This window comes from Solanum verrucosum, unplaced genomic scaffold (assembly GCF_900185275.1).
Source record: "Solanum verrucosum unplaced genomic scaffold, falcon-dt-bn FXZP01000217.1, whole genome shotgun sequence".
Lineage (NCBI taxonomy): Eukaryota > Viridiplantae > Streptophyta > Magnoliopsida > Solanales > Solanaceae > Solanum > Solanum verrucosum.
Genome location: NW_026020032.1, coordinates 207,973 through 223,217, shown reverse-complemented (window position 1 = coordinate 223,217; position 15,245 = coordinate 207,973). Strand labels below are relative to the sequence as shown.

The 15,245-nt window shown below is 30.7% G+C and overlaps 1 pseudogene; it reads left to right on the top strand.

Annotated features, from left to right (window-relative positions):
• The first annotated feature begins 969 nt into the window (after positions 1–969).
• On the top strand, positions 970–4,875 carry LOC125821503 (uncharacterized; annotated as a pseudogene).
• The last annotated feature ends 10,370 nt before the right edge of the window (positions 4,876–15,245 follow it).

Below are 15,245 nucleotides of genomic sequence, written 5' to 3'. Positions count from 1 at the left end.
GAATAAATTAATTTTATGACTACTTAGACTTGGGAATCAGTAATTCCTATAAATCAGATGGCGGATGCAGTCACTAATTCTGAATATTCTCATATTACTCAAAATTCTGATGGTAGGACCTGTATGCAGTTTAATGATATTCCGTTTAATAGACATTCATTTTCTTCTGCTAGAAGATTGTCTGCTATGCATTATATTTCCCCTATTGGTCCTATAAATGGTCCAGCTCGAAATCGTGCTGCTTCGTTACATACTTTATCTTCTGTTATATATGTGGATCAAAATGATAGATTTGTTAATAAAATTAAAATTAATCCTCATCTTAATATTGTTCAAGCAAATGATGTTGCTTCTGATATTTCTGATAAGGATATTCCTTCACAGTCCGAAATAGATTTTGATATTAATAATACTTAATGATGAATGCACATTAAATAGATTCTATCCCAGGTTCCCTGGCAAGAAAATACATTCAGAATGAATTTTTAAGTGATAAATGAAATCAGTTTAAAACTTGGTGTTTTGACACTTATAGTGCCTATGATTTGAATAATATTTCTCAAGAATTTTATGAAATTTGTGTTTTGCATAATCAAATTATGTATTTTGTGCCATAGTTTATAACCACTTATTTACCTTTGTTTATCAACGTTCTTGAACGATCTTATAAAGATGGAAATGGTAATATTATTAAGGATGTTTATCCACATCAGTCATCCTTTGTTTTACCTAATAATACGGGTATTACTTTTACTGCATTTCAAAAATTTATTGAAGAAGATGTTGCGGCAGTCAGCATCAACGAAATTAATAATTTGATTTCTCAAAATAATTATTTAGGACTTTATTTTAAAATTTTTGGTGAACATACTGGTTCTCTCTCCTGAGATTTCGGAATTTAAGTTTAAAACAACTTATGACTTGTAAGAACTTCTTGATAAAAAAATTTCTGAATTTAACGCAAGTCCTATGGATCTGTCTGAAAGTTTTGATGATGAATTGGAAAATACTTTTGATTTTAAAAATCATGTTGACTTAGAGTTTAATAAACTGAAGGGTTATCCCAAAAAGAATAGCGGTAATCCTAAGTTTGCTTATAAACCGAGCATGCAAACTTATTACTATCCCAGGCCAACTCTTCAAGATGTGCTTGAAGAGGAACGAGACTGGAATCAGACTAATACCTCTTATAACGGTTCTGAAATTTATGAATGGAATCTTGATGGCTTAATTGATAGACAGCTTACTATTCTTGTGCGTAGAATGTTTATGCATGCAACTATCTGTAAAAATGTTAAAAACACAGATAGAAATATTTGCAAAATGATTATTGTAGGTTTTACTAGCCAACTTCGAGGTTGGTGGAATAATTATATGGCCTTCGAACAAAAGGTTGCGGTGATTAATGTTACCTCTAGTAGTGAAGGTGTTGATAACCTAGGTATGACTCTTGTCGCTAATAAAGAAGACGCGGTCTATACCTTAGTTCTAACCATTTTAGAACATTTTAATGATAGATTTACCAATCAGTTCGTACCCTGTTAAACGGTCTACAATGTAGAAACTTGAGAGAATTTAGGTGGTATAAAGATAATTATATGAGTAAGGTGATAGAACTACCAGAAAATAAGTATGGGCATTGGAAAGCTAAGTTCACAGATGGTCTTCCCTCATTATTTGCACTAAGGGTTAAAAAAAATCCTTAGAAATGAGCATGGAGATATTCCTTATGATAATTATACCTATGGTCGGTTGATAGGAGTTTGCACTCAAGAAGGGATAAACTTGTGCAACTAATTAAAATTATCTAGACAGCTTAAGATAGTTAAGCTCAAGGAAAGATCCCAGCTAGGATATTTTTGTACTCAGTTTGATTTACCTGATACTTCAGCTAATAGCAAGAAGACAACCAAACATAGAGATTCTAGAGGTTCTAATCCCGATGAATATTATAACAAACGAAGGTCTAGGCATAGACGTAGATCCAAAGAAGAGCAGAACGAGCAAAAAGCTTATCGTAAGTCTAATAGATTTATCAAAAATAGGTCTAAGAAAGAACTCGTCAAGATTAAATGTTATAGGTGTGGCAATTTTGGACATATTGCACCTAATTGTAAGCTTGAAAAGCTAAAATCTTTCGGACTTGATGAAGAAATTCATGATAAGGTTTATAGTTTCCTTTACACTTCAGGTTCGGAGTCCGATTATGAGTCTAAGTCCAGATCAAGTTCTTAAGAAAATATTGATTTGCCTGAATTATATGATAATAATCAGCATGTTAATAATAATGCTTGTGATACTTGCAAATTTGATCAAGGTGATATTTGTTTCTCTGAAAATGATGAATTTTATAAATTGCAATCTCAATTTGAAGATTTAAATCTTAACACTATTACTTCTAATAATGTGATAGAACTTTTAAAAGAAGTTACTGATAATAATCTTTGTGAAAAAAATATTCAGTTAAGAGTTAATAATAAGCTAGTTCTTCAAAAAAACTCAGAAAAAAGAACTGATTTTGAATATGAATATTCTGCTCCATATTCTTTATCTGAAGTTCATAACCGACTTAATAAACAAACTATTTCTACAAGAAATTTCTCTTTTGATGATTTAAAAGGAGAAATTGAAAATTCGAAAAATGAGATTAAATCTCTCAAGCAAAATCAAATGATTTGTGATCACCGTATTACTCAGATAAAAACTGCTAATAGCAAATGAAAAAATATTGCTGAAGAAAATACTCTTGCAAAACCTATTAATCTTGTTCCTAGACAAGGTATGTTCCTAGGAATGATGCAAATTGTAACTGCTCATAAATGGTATGTTAAATGTACTATATTGATTGATAATAATTTATCTATAACTAATGTTGCCATGATTGATAGTGGAGCTGATGTGAGTTACATTCAGGAAGGTCTTGTACCTCCCAAATATTTTGAAAAGACAACTCATATGGTTAAATCTGCATCAGGACATGCTTTAGATATAAAGTATAATTTCCCTAATACTTGTATTTGCCAAAATAAAGTTTGCATTCTGCATTTCTTTTTCTTGGTTAAAAATCAGTTATACCCTCCGATTATACTTAGAACACCTTTTATAAATGCTATTTACCCATTTACTAGCATAAATGCTAAAGATTTTTCGGCCACGTATAATAATTAGAATATAAGCTATACTTTTATCACTGAACCAATTTCTCGTGATATTAATGCTTTAATTGATATGAAACAAAAGCATGTTGATTTTTTACAACTTGAATTGTTTAGTATGAACATATTTGATACTTTGAAAAGTACTAAAGTACAGGAAAAAATTAAATTAATTTCTGAACAAATGGCCATTAATATTTGTGTTGATCATCCTAGTGCGTTTTGAAATCGAAAAAAGCATATTTTTACTCTTTCATATGAAGAAAATTTCTCTGAGGATAATATTCCTACCAAGTCTCGCCCTGCCAGATGAACGCCGAATTAGTAGAATTCTGCAAAGGGGAAATTGATAGTTTGTAACAAAAGGGTTTAATAAAACCTTCGAAATCGCCTTGGTCTTGTACTACATTTGATGTTAACAATGCAGCTGAAAGGGAACGAGGTGTTCCCAAGTTAGTAATAAATTATAAACCTTTGAATAAATATTTAAAATGGATTAGATATCGTATTCTAAATAAAAGAGATTTACTATCAAGATTATATGATGCTAATATCTTTTCTAAATTTGATTTAAAATTAGGTTATTGGCAGACTCAGATATTTAGAGAGCATTCTTATAGAACTGTTTTTAACGTCCCATTTAGACAATATAAGTGGAATGTTATGCCATTTGGATTGAAAAATGCACCTTCTGAATTTCAAAAAATTATGAATGATATTTTTAACCCATATTTGAATTTTATCATCGTATATATTGATGATATTTTAGTATATTCAAAGACTTTTGAAATGCATAATAAGCATATAGATATTTTCAAAAAAATTGTTATACAAAACGGTTTGGTAATTTCTAAACCAAAGATGACTTTATTTCCAACTAATATAAGATTTCTAGGATAATTTATTTGTCAAGGAAAGATTACTCCTATTAAATGATCAATTGACTTTGCTTCTAAATTTCCTGATGTTATTGCAGACATGACTCAATTACAACGATTTTTGGAAACTTTTTAAATTCACCAAACTCATTCCTCTTCTTTGTATAATTGGAGGATTAGATGACGAGGATCCGTATGACGATCCTGATGAGACTGAGGTTGATCTTCCTCTTCCTCTAGTATAACCGCCTTGTCCTCTGATCTTGGTCACCCAAGGAGGATCCATCCTACAAACAAAACATTTAGTTTTATTCGACCTCATAATAATCATTATAAAAATCAATGAGTTCTTCACAAAAACAGATTTCTAAAATTATGTCTCTCATCATGGCATCTACCATTTTCCATATAATTATTTCAAGTACGTTTCTATTAAGAGGTACAACTTTTATGTTAGTAATCAAAACTTTATCGGAAAGGAAAGGATATAATAATCACATTAAAATGAGTTAACTGGGCCTGCCACCTAGCTAATATTAATTTTGATGCATCATGTTTCAAATATTTATCAAACATATATTTTACTGATTGTGCATTAGTTTTTATAAAAAAAATTTGATTGTATAAATCATCCTGAAATTTTAGTAGGCATTTAACAATGGTTAACATTTCATGAGCCACCTAGCATATTTTTTCTGAGCATCGCTCCATTTTTTTGAATGAAATTTGATCAAACATTTTATTTTTTCAGGGGGATTGATTTGTTTCAAAATTCCTCTATAACCGATGTTGGACGCATCTGTCTCACTAATTTTTTGTCATGTAGGGTTAGCAAGAGTTAAACAAAGCAACGACTGAACTCTTAATTTAATTTTCTTTACTAAATTAGTATGACTATCAGTCCAAAGTATTTTATTACCCTTTTTTAAACTATCATATAACGGGGCTAAATCTCTAGATAAATTCTTGTAAAAGGGGGAAATATAATTTAAGCTTCCCAAGAATCTTTGATGGTACAATGAAATTTAGAAACCCCCTCTCTCTTTTCTTTTGTGAAGCTCTCTTTGTTTCTTTGGCTTTTATATTTTGAGTTCGCTGGATATTTATCGGAGTTTTGTGAATAAAATTGTATAGTTCGTACAGGCCCTGGTGTTGACCCTTGTTCCAAGGTACTATTCTTTTCTTTCTTTTACTTTTTATTATCTCTAATCTAGAGTCGTGACTATGTCCGGCTAAAAGAATCGTAACTATGTCGGATATCTAACTTCGCTTTTATATTTATTATGAAAGATCTAGATTTTATCTAAATATAAACAAATTTAGATATGGTTTATTGACTTGGTTCCGAAATGGTGGTACAGTCAGATTTGATGCAATACATTATTGGCTTTGTCTTAGTGACTCCGTCTAGCCAACCGTGGTTCAAAGCCCGTTAATAAGATGAAAGAGGGCGCTCTATATCCGGTTAGAATTACTAGACACATGGACTCAATAACAATACGTATTTGAATCTTGACAGACCCTTTGCTTGGGTGAAAGGATTGGATCCCTCCAAACAGTCATTAAACTATATAGAAATTTTATATATTTCGATTCGGATTTATTCCTTGAATTCGGATGTTAACAAGCTAGATTGAAGATGACCGCACGGACTACCGCCCGTCTTCAAGATCCTGATTTCGTACCTTTTCATGATATTCAAATATTTAAATTTAAATTTTAACATATTAAATTAATCTAATCTAATTTTATTTTATAAATCAGTCAAATTCTATCGAAATCCCTTTTTTTGAATCTTCAACGTGGATAAGGAATATAGATAAGGTAACCGTGGATAGTTGGTCATAGTAAAACTTGGTCCCACACCATCACTTTATTATTTATTACAATTACAATACAAATTACAATATATTTTCATCTTTTTTCAACATACAGAATAGATATTTTGTGGGCATCTCCAACCTAAACACCAAATTTTACACTAAATTTGATGTCAACACTATTTTTGGTGTAATCAACTCCAACCTACTGCACCAAATTTTACATTAAAAAAAAAAGTTCTCTCTCTTCATTATTATATTATTATTTCTTATTTCATTTGTATTTTCTTATTTCATAATACAAATTCTTTCTAAAACATTCACCATATATAATTCATATTATTTCCTTTTATAATCGATTAATATAAAATTATTTTGTACCATAATTTTTTAAATAATATAAATTGCTAGCAAATATTATACATAATAATGGATAATACAAATAAAAGTGAAATCATTAATGAAATACAATTAAATAAAAATTACATAATTGAAAAAATTATTTTAAATTCTACATAAATATTCAACTTTCAAGATTACTACGGTACTCCCATAAATGTCCTATTAATGCATTACGTAGTTCAAAATGAGCTTCTTTGTCTTTTATTTTTTATATCGAGTTAGAAATTATTGAAATTGATAATTTTCTCTATTGCCATTTCTACGGTCAGAGTTGGACCTTCCGACGCATCTTGAATTGGTGCATTAAGATCACGTTCATCCTCAATTGTCATGTTGTGCATTATACTACATGAAGTTAGTATATCATATAGCACTACTTTTCTCCAAAAACGTGACGGTCATGCGATAATTGCAAAACGAGATTGCAAATCTCCAAATGCACGTTCAACATTTTTGCGACATAATTCTTTGTTGAATGTTTATTATTTTCGGTTGTTTTTTAAGTACATTGTATTATTTATTTAAAAATTTATATTTTTGCATTTTTAATTTTTGTGAAGGTTAATTGTAGTTTATATCCAATTATAACTTATAGTAGAATTAACATAAATTTAATTATTAAGAAAAGTCATATATAGAAAAATTAATTTATCAAAAAGCTAAATTTTATATCTAAAATTAATATTATAAAAATATTACATAAAAAATAATTAAATATACAAGAAATTTACTTAAAACATACAATTTATATAATGTTTAATTAAAAGTTTGTATAATGAAATAATATTAAAATATTCAAAAAGTGAATTGGTGTGATGAATAGTGTTACACCAAATGTCGTGTGGCACTATTCACACACCAAATTTGGTGTGGGTTGAAGCTCAAAACACCAAATTTTACACCAAATATAAGATTTGATGTAAAATTTGGTGTTGGGTTGGAGATGGTGTGAGAGTTCGCCTAACATAGGATTTTACATGCCCCTAAAACCAACCATGATTCAGTTTAGCTTCTTTTGTGCTATATATTTTGCTAAATTTCCATAAGATGTGTCAAAACTCTAATACTTGTGCAAAAGTAAAATAAATAAATAAATAGTTTCATTAGACCATCATTTAGGTGCAATAGACTAGTTAATTCCCCCCCCCCCCCCCCTTTTCCAATAAAAACAACAAAAAATTGAGTGTAATTCCACAAATGAGGCCTGTGAAAGGTAAAATGTAGTGATGTACAGTGTTACCCCTACCTATATAGGATAAAGAGGTTGTTTGTAATTGACTCTCGACAACCTTCCTTTTTTATCCAGGCTTGGGACCGACAATGAACGAGGTCATACAGGTGGAGTCTTTCCATTAAAAAAGCTTCTTCAAAATACTAAGTTTCATCAGAAATGATGAATAGAGGGAACTGAGGTAGGACTTTAAACATAAAAGTCTGTCAAAATTTCACGCTATTTTCTTCGATGCACATTTTATTTTAGAATTTCGTGATTTTATATAACTAACACACATACTCATTGTATGCTTTGCAAATACCTGAATCAACACATATAGGTGGTACGAGGCGAAATTGAAGGAAAAACTGCAATTATATAACTATCTAAGCTCTCTCTCTATAGATTCTGAGCTGATGTCGAAGAGTCAACGTAGCTCAAAGGAATTGAACGGATACATCAAATCAGCACATTTAAGAAAAACTTTTGATCTGAATCCCTCAAACAAGCTAAGAATTCATAACGTCACGTCTTCAAAGCCCACACAATTTCTTCATTCATCATCAGGGCACTAGGAAGTTCTTTTCTGATGCAAGCATCAACTACATATTCCACCTCATATGCTTTGCCAATCTGTAGCATAGCCCAATGTTGAAATTTGTTGTGCTTGTTATGTTGTTGTTCGACAACATTCTCAAGAAAAGGTTATGTGCTTTCAAGTTCCTTTTGAATGATTTGAAGTTGGTTAATAACATAAGCGAGTGAACCTGAATAACAACCTTGGAACTTCTCCAGGTTGCTTAAAAGAAAATCTACATAGCCTAGCCCGTGAATCCTTGGCAAGTTTGATTGAAATGCCTTTTGAATAATGAGGTAGACCATCTCCTTGATATGGTGAATGTTGATCCAAAGATCAAGACCAAGTGCCTGTTGGGTTTTAAAGGTGTGAATAGGAAATGAAGGGTTGTGTCCTTTCTAAAGGATTGTGACCGTTTGAAAGGTTGTGCCTTTTCCAAAGTGTTGTGGCATTTCTGAAAGGTTGTCTTCTTTCCAAAAGGGTTGTGACCTTTACCCTTTGTTGGCTATAAATAGAGAGACTTTCTCTCATTTTTCTGTATCGAATTCTTCCCTTCTCTTGCATACATTTCTTTCAAAACAAAATCGATCGATCGTATCTGTGTGTGTGATTCGTTGCTGTCATTTTGAGTTCGTTGAAATTATTGAAGTTTGATGTACCACTACTTCTTTAATGGTTAATCTGTTTTATCTTGGAAAGGAATTAATCTACAACCTCGGGTACTTGAGGGGATTAAATTTCTTAAGGAAACACAGTGGGTTCTGTGGAATTAGATAGTTCTTTTGTTTTTTCTTTTCTATCTTTAATTATTTCTTGTTTGTTAGTCTGAATACAGGAGATAACAAGCTTAAGAAATTTAATGTTGGTATTTTCTGTGGTAAGAAAATTACTTCTATTTTCTGTGTTCTTTATAAAAAGAAGAAAAAGAAAATTATTTTATCATATGATAAAAGAGATTTGGATGAATTAGTACTACTTTAATATATTCGAGTATATTTTTTTGTAGTAAGTTTTCCTTGGATGAATAAGATTACTTTTATTTTCTTCCCAAATGCATTCAATCATTGCACCCCTTCAGTTTTCTTTTCAATGAGAAAAGTTATTTTGTGCATTAAGGCTCAAATGAGCACTTTAAATTTTTTCCTCTATATTCTTGGTTTTATATAACTATGAGAAGAAGTAAATGAACAAATGTTGTCTCCTAACAATATTTGAACATGAGTTTAGTTTCTTGTTGAAATTAAATATCTTCTTGAGGAAAATAGAAATATGATGGAAACTGAGAAAAGGAAAAAAAAAATTAGCAAGAAAAGTGACTTGCATGGAATTATTGTTGATAGATAGAATATGATTCAATGAGAGTTAAAATCAGGTTCTATCTTTATTTCCCTTGATTATTATTTTCTTTTTCTATCCTTTATAAGTTATGAAATTTATTTCATAAATGTTAGGATTGAGTCATTATGTAATGATCTCAGAATATGTCTTTACTATTATTAATATGTATTCTGTTTAGAGGAGAAAAAAAAAACTTTTGTAGTTTTCTACTCCATGTGAAATTTGATTGTGTTTTACTTTTGGAGATTTTTTGTACTCCTTTGGTTTGAAGAATATAAGAACTTTACGAACAAATCAGATTGTGCATTGATTTGAAGAATATAGAAACTTCACCAATTTATTAAATACTCTGTTTGAATAAATATTCTGACTTGAAGATTACAAAATCTTCGTCAGGAATATTAAGGCTAAATGATTGAAAAAAATAAAATTTTCATCGTTAGCTCGAAACAGTGTTGTATTTGAGGTTTCTAGAGATTAAAACCTTTTTGGTTTAAAACTCTATCTGAATGTGAAACTGATTCGAAGAATATTAAAACTTCATCAAAATTCAAGGTTCATTCGGTTAACGATTAGAAGAATATAAAAACTTCATCGTTAAACTAGAAACAAGTTGTATAAAGATTGAATCTTTATTGTTAGTATTCTAAATACTAAGTGGTTTGTCTATTTGTGATAAAAAGGGAAAAAAATACTAGTGACATAAAATTAGTGGTTTTTATGCCTGAAATGGGTGTTTATATGGATTAAATCTCCAAAAGAAGGCTTTGTGTTGCCAATGTGTAAGCATGGGAAAAAAATATGTGAAAAATAATTTAAAATACTTGAAAAATATTTTTGAGAACATATTTAAAATGTGGGGCGTTCTTTATTTGTGATAAAGACAAAATTAGACTTACTATCTAATTTAAATTTGAAAGTACAAGATATGAAATTTAATGGCAATCTTGTACTGTGTTAGGCCCACAAAATTCTTGAAGTATATTTCATATTGTGGTTTGTGAGTCTCTCTTTACTAGTACATGATATGACTAGTATAAAACCACAAAATTATATTACTCATTGAAAAGAATTGTATTCTTTGATGAAAAAGTTTCACTTTAAATATTGTGATTTTTCATGAAAAGATATGTCTATTAAAATAATTTATTTTTTTGTATAGACATGAACATTGGTGAAAAATAATTTGTTATGTTTGTGTTGTAAAACAAACATTTGGGTCATATTGCGCTTATTGGACCGATGAGACTATGATCATGGGTAATTCTATAACAAATTGAATGTTATGGAAAGGTCCTTCTGAAAAGAACATATGGCAAGGTGTTGACTCTAAAACAATGTCTGTATTTGAGAAAGTTATAAAAAGTAAAGAACAAAATATTTGTGGGAAAATGTTACCTCACAGAAGGTCTTTTTAAATTTAGTATTTTTGTTTGTTCTTACTTGCTTGAATCAAATTGTTTGTAACATAAATGCTTGGGACATGTCAATTACAAAACCTTGAAAAAAAAACTTATCAACTTGGAAGTTTTGCCTAACTTCTAGTTCAATAAATCAAAATGTCAAGTATGTGTTGTTAAAAGGAATTTTAATACCTTAGAATTGATTTACACTGACATTTGTGATATGAAGTCAACACCATCTCGTGGTGGGAAAAAGTGTTTCATAAATTTTATTGACATTTGCACTAGATATTGTTATGTTTATTTGCTGAATGGTAATGATGAAGCAATAGAAACATATAGGCAATATAAAACTGAAGTTGAAAATCAATTGGATTAAAAAAATAAAATTGTCATGATTAGAAGTGGTAGATATGGAGAATATGAATCTTCTTTTGTAGAAATATATTTGGAAAATGGTATCATCCATCCAATTACTGAACATTCTCACCTCAATCTAATGAAATTGTTGACAGGAAAAAACCGAACTTTGAAGGAAATGTTAAATGTCCTATTTATAAGTTCAAGTTTACCATAAAATTTCTGGGTGGTGCTATCATTATAGCAAAAGAGAACAACAAAAAGTTTGTCTGTTCAGAAAAAGAGAAACAAAAAGTTTTGTTTGTTAGTAAAGGGAGTAACAAATTAAAAAAAAAACTTTTGTTTGTTAAGAAAGGGAGCAACAAAAAGTTGTGTTTGTTTAGGCTTTATTGTATCCTGATAGAGAATTGTTTGTTCTCCCTTAAAGTATATACAGGCAATAACTCTGGAATTATAGTGATCTAACAATTTCCAATACAGTTTATTCCATATGGGAAATGGAAATGAGGGAACTATTCCCAAAAGGTTCAAAATATGACCTAAGACTGTGGATTGTATGTTCATTGGATATGCTACAAATAGTAAAGCATGTTGATTTATGGTTTATAAATCCAAACTATCGGATAGTCAAGTGAAGGGTCTAAACGACCTTGGAAAGAACCAAAGGAGAATGTACTTAATAAAGAGATTCAGAGGCATAGTAAATGTGAATGGACAAATTACTTCCTACGAGTTTGATTTTATAACATTTCTTATTGAAAATGAGTCTCATATATTCTAAAAGTTATGTCATTTGTGGACTCATTCTCTTTGAGAAAAGACTGTCAGTGGTAAGATAGATTCAATCTTGAGCAATCATACTTGAGAGTTGGTTGATCTTCCTCCAAGAAATAAACTTTTGAGTTCAAAGTAGATCTAAAAATAGGAAAAGAAAGTTGATGAAACTATTGACAAATACAAAGACAGACTTGTTGTCATAAGCTTTAGACAATAAGAAAGCCTTGTTTGACTAGATAATAGCACTAACTAGGATTACATCAATTCAGATGTTAATTGCGCTAGTTGTGAAATATGGCCTTCAAATTCGTCAAAATGGATGTGAAAATATTTTTTTTTTGAATGGAAAATTGGAGGAAGAAATTTACATGGAACAGCCCAAGGGCTTTGTGGTTCTAGTAAAGAAAAGAAAGTCTGTAAACTTGTTAAGTCACTCTGTGGACTAAAAACAAGCGCCCAAATAATGACATGCGAAGTTTGACCAAACTATGTTGGCAAATGAATTCAAGATTAAAGAATGTGATAAATGTTTTACATTAAAGACACTCCAAATCACAAGGTCATTGTTTGTTTTTATGTTGATGACATGTTGATCATCAAAAGAGATATTTCTGACATAAATGCTACTAAGCATATGCTAGAAAGTAACTTCGATATGAAAGACATTGAAGTTACTGATGTGATTGAAAATGTACTTGACAAGTTCAATCATTTGGATTTCAATATTGTCAAGACTCCAATAAATGTGAGATTTGTACTTCAAAAGAATGAAGGCGAAAGTGACTCACAATTGGATTGTGCTAGAGTATTGAGAAGTAATATATATATCATGAAGTGTACCTGATCAGATATAACATGTGTTATTAGTAAACTGAATCGGTTCACAAGTAATCTCAATCAAACTCATTGGATGACAATGAAAAGAGTTTTGGAATATTTAAAACATACTTAAAAAACTATTGCTTTGCATTATAACTAATATTCAAAAGTATTGAAAGAATATAGTGATGAAAATTGAATCACCAGGTCAAATGAAGTAGAATCCACGAGTGGATATGTATTTACTCTTGGTGGAGGAGCAGTCTCTTGAAAATATTTAAGCAGAGATGTATCGCTCGCTCTACTATGAAATCTGAGTTTATCACTCTAGATAAGGCCAGTAAAGAAGTTGAATGACTCCAAAATTTCTTGAAAGATTTTTGGCCCAAACCTTTTAGCTCCAGTATGCATACATTGTGAGAGTTAATTTGCAATAGGAAGGGCATGTAGCATGATGTATAACGGAAAGTCTCGTCATATATGACGTAGACATAATATCGTTAGAGAACTACTCTCTAGTGGAATTATCATAATTGACTATGTAAAGTCAAAGGATAATGTGTCGGATCCACTTATAAAAGGCCTAACTAGAGAGGGAGTTGATAGATTATCAAAGGGAATGGGACTATGGCCGAGAACAAGTCATTGTGGCGGTAACTCTACCTAGAAGACTGGATATCCCAAGATCTAGGTTCAAGGAGATCAAACAAAGTCATTAATGACGGTTCAATATTGTCAAAATATATTTATGGTCCATTCTCATGATAAGACAATATTCAGTAACAAGGATAAAGGCATTAGGACTTTTTAATGATTTCTAAGTTTGATACAGGGTATATCAAATGGTGTATCTATGGGATAACACATTTAAAAATCACCTATGTAAGTGTGAAGTGTAAGCCGCTTCAAGGAGAATCCGGTAATGCCAGTTCACTACGCACTTATAAACCAAGACGTGTTCATGGCTGAAAGGAACAAAACAATGAGAACCAAAAACAGTTCAAGGGTTGATTGTGTGACTTATGTTGTCTAGGTATACACCAAAGCTCGACGGTTCAAAGATATCAAATCTACCGATTGACCGAGTATATCCGATATATGTTCACTATGGAAAGTTCAAAGGGAAACCCACTTATCCAGAGGCAATCAATCCTTAATTACAAATCACACAGTTTTTCATGCATATGTTTTAACAATAGTCATTCCCTATTCATGTGGGGGATTGTTGGGTTTTAAAGGTGTGAATAGAAAATGAAGGGTTGTGACCTTTACGAAAGGTTGTGTCCTTTCTAAAGGGTTGTGACCGTTTGAAAGGTTGTGCCTTTTTCAAAGTGTTGTGACCTTTCTAAAAGGTTGCCTTTTTTCCAAAAGGGTTGTGACTTTTACCCTTTGTTGGCTATAAATAAAGAGGTTTTCTCTTATTTTTCTGTATCGAATTCTTCCCTTCTCTTGCATACATTTCTTTCAAAACAAAATTGATCGATCGTGTCTGTGTGTGTGATTCGTTGCTGTCATTTTGTGTTCGTTGAAATTATTGAAGTTTGAGCTACCACTACTTCTTTAATGGTTAATCCGTTTTATCTTGGGAGGAATTAATCTACAACCTCGGGTACTTGAGGGGATTAAATTTCTTAAGGAAACACAATGGGTTCTGTGGACTCGGATAGTTCTTTTGTTTTTTCTTTTCATCTTTTATTATTTCTTGTTTGTTAATCTGAATACTGGAGATAACAGTGCCTGATTCACATCCTCCAACATCGTATCTTCCTTCTCCCCCTCGCTATCATATGATGAGTCAATTAGAAGTCCGGCATTAACAATAACAACGTCCATATTGGCAAATGGATGAGATTGGCTCTTGACAGGCTGAGCATCTCTCGAACAATCGCCCTTTTGATCATTCAAGGAAACTATCTGAACCTTATGATGCTCGACTCATTTTATCAATCGCTAGGCCATACTTACTATCTCCAAATTATAATATTAAAGAGTAAAGTCACCTTTTGCCATTCTGGAACTAGTCATATCACATGAATATAAATACATCAACATGAACAGTTTTGAGGATAGTAAGATTTGAATTATCATACAAGAAAACATTAATTAAAAGAGTTTGATTATATTTCTACATCAACTATCAAGTTTACCGGTTCTTTCAGACAAAAAAAAAAGGTATTTCGTGGTTTCCAGCTTTATTTTAACTATACTCAATATAAAAAATTTATTTACTTCAATTATACCTAAGTTTTGACTTCTTCCATTAATGATGGCCTGTTTCAATGTCATACAAGCATTTTTAAATGAAATAATTTATTACTATACAAACTTATTAATATTCTATCCTTCGAATTCATGACGATAATGTCTAACAATATTATTATACTTCCAGTTGATCACTTCGATTTTGATGAATTATTTTTTTTTGTTTTATTTAATAGTTTATGATATATTCGAAATTTTGATCGTACTCGAAAGAGTTTGTTTATTACCTCTTCTTTCTAAC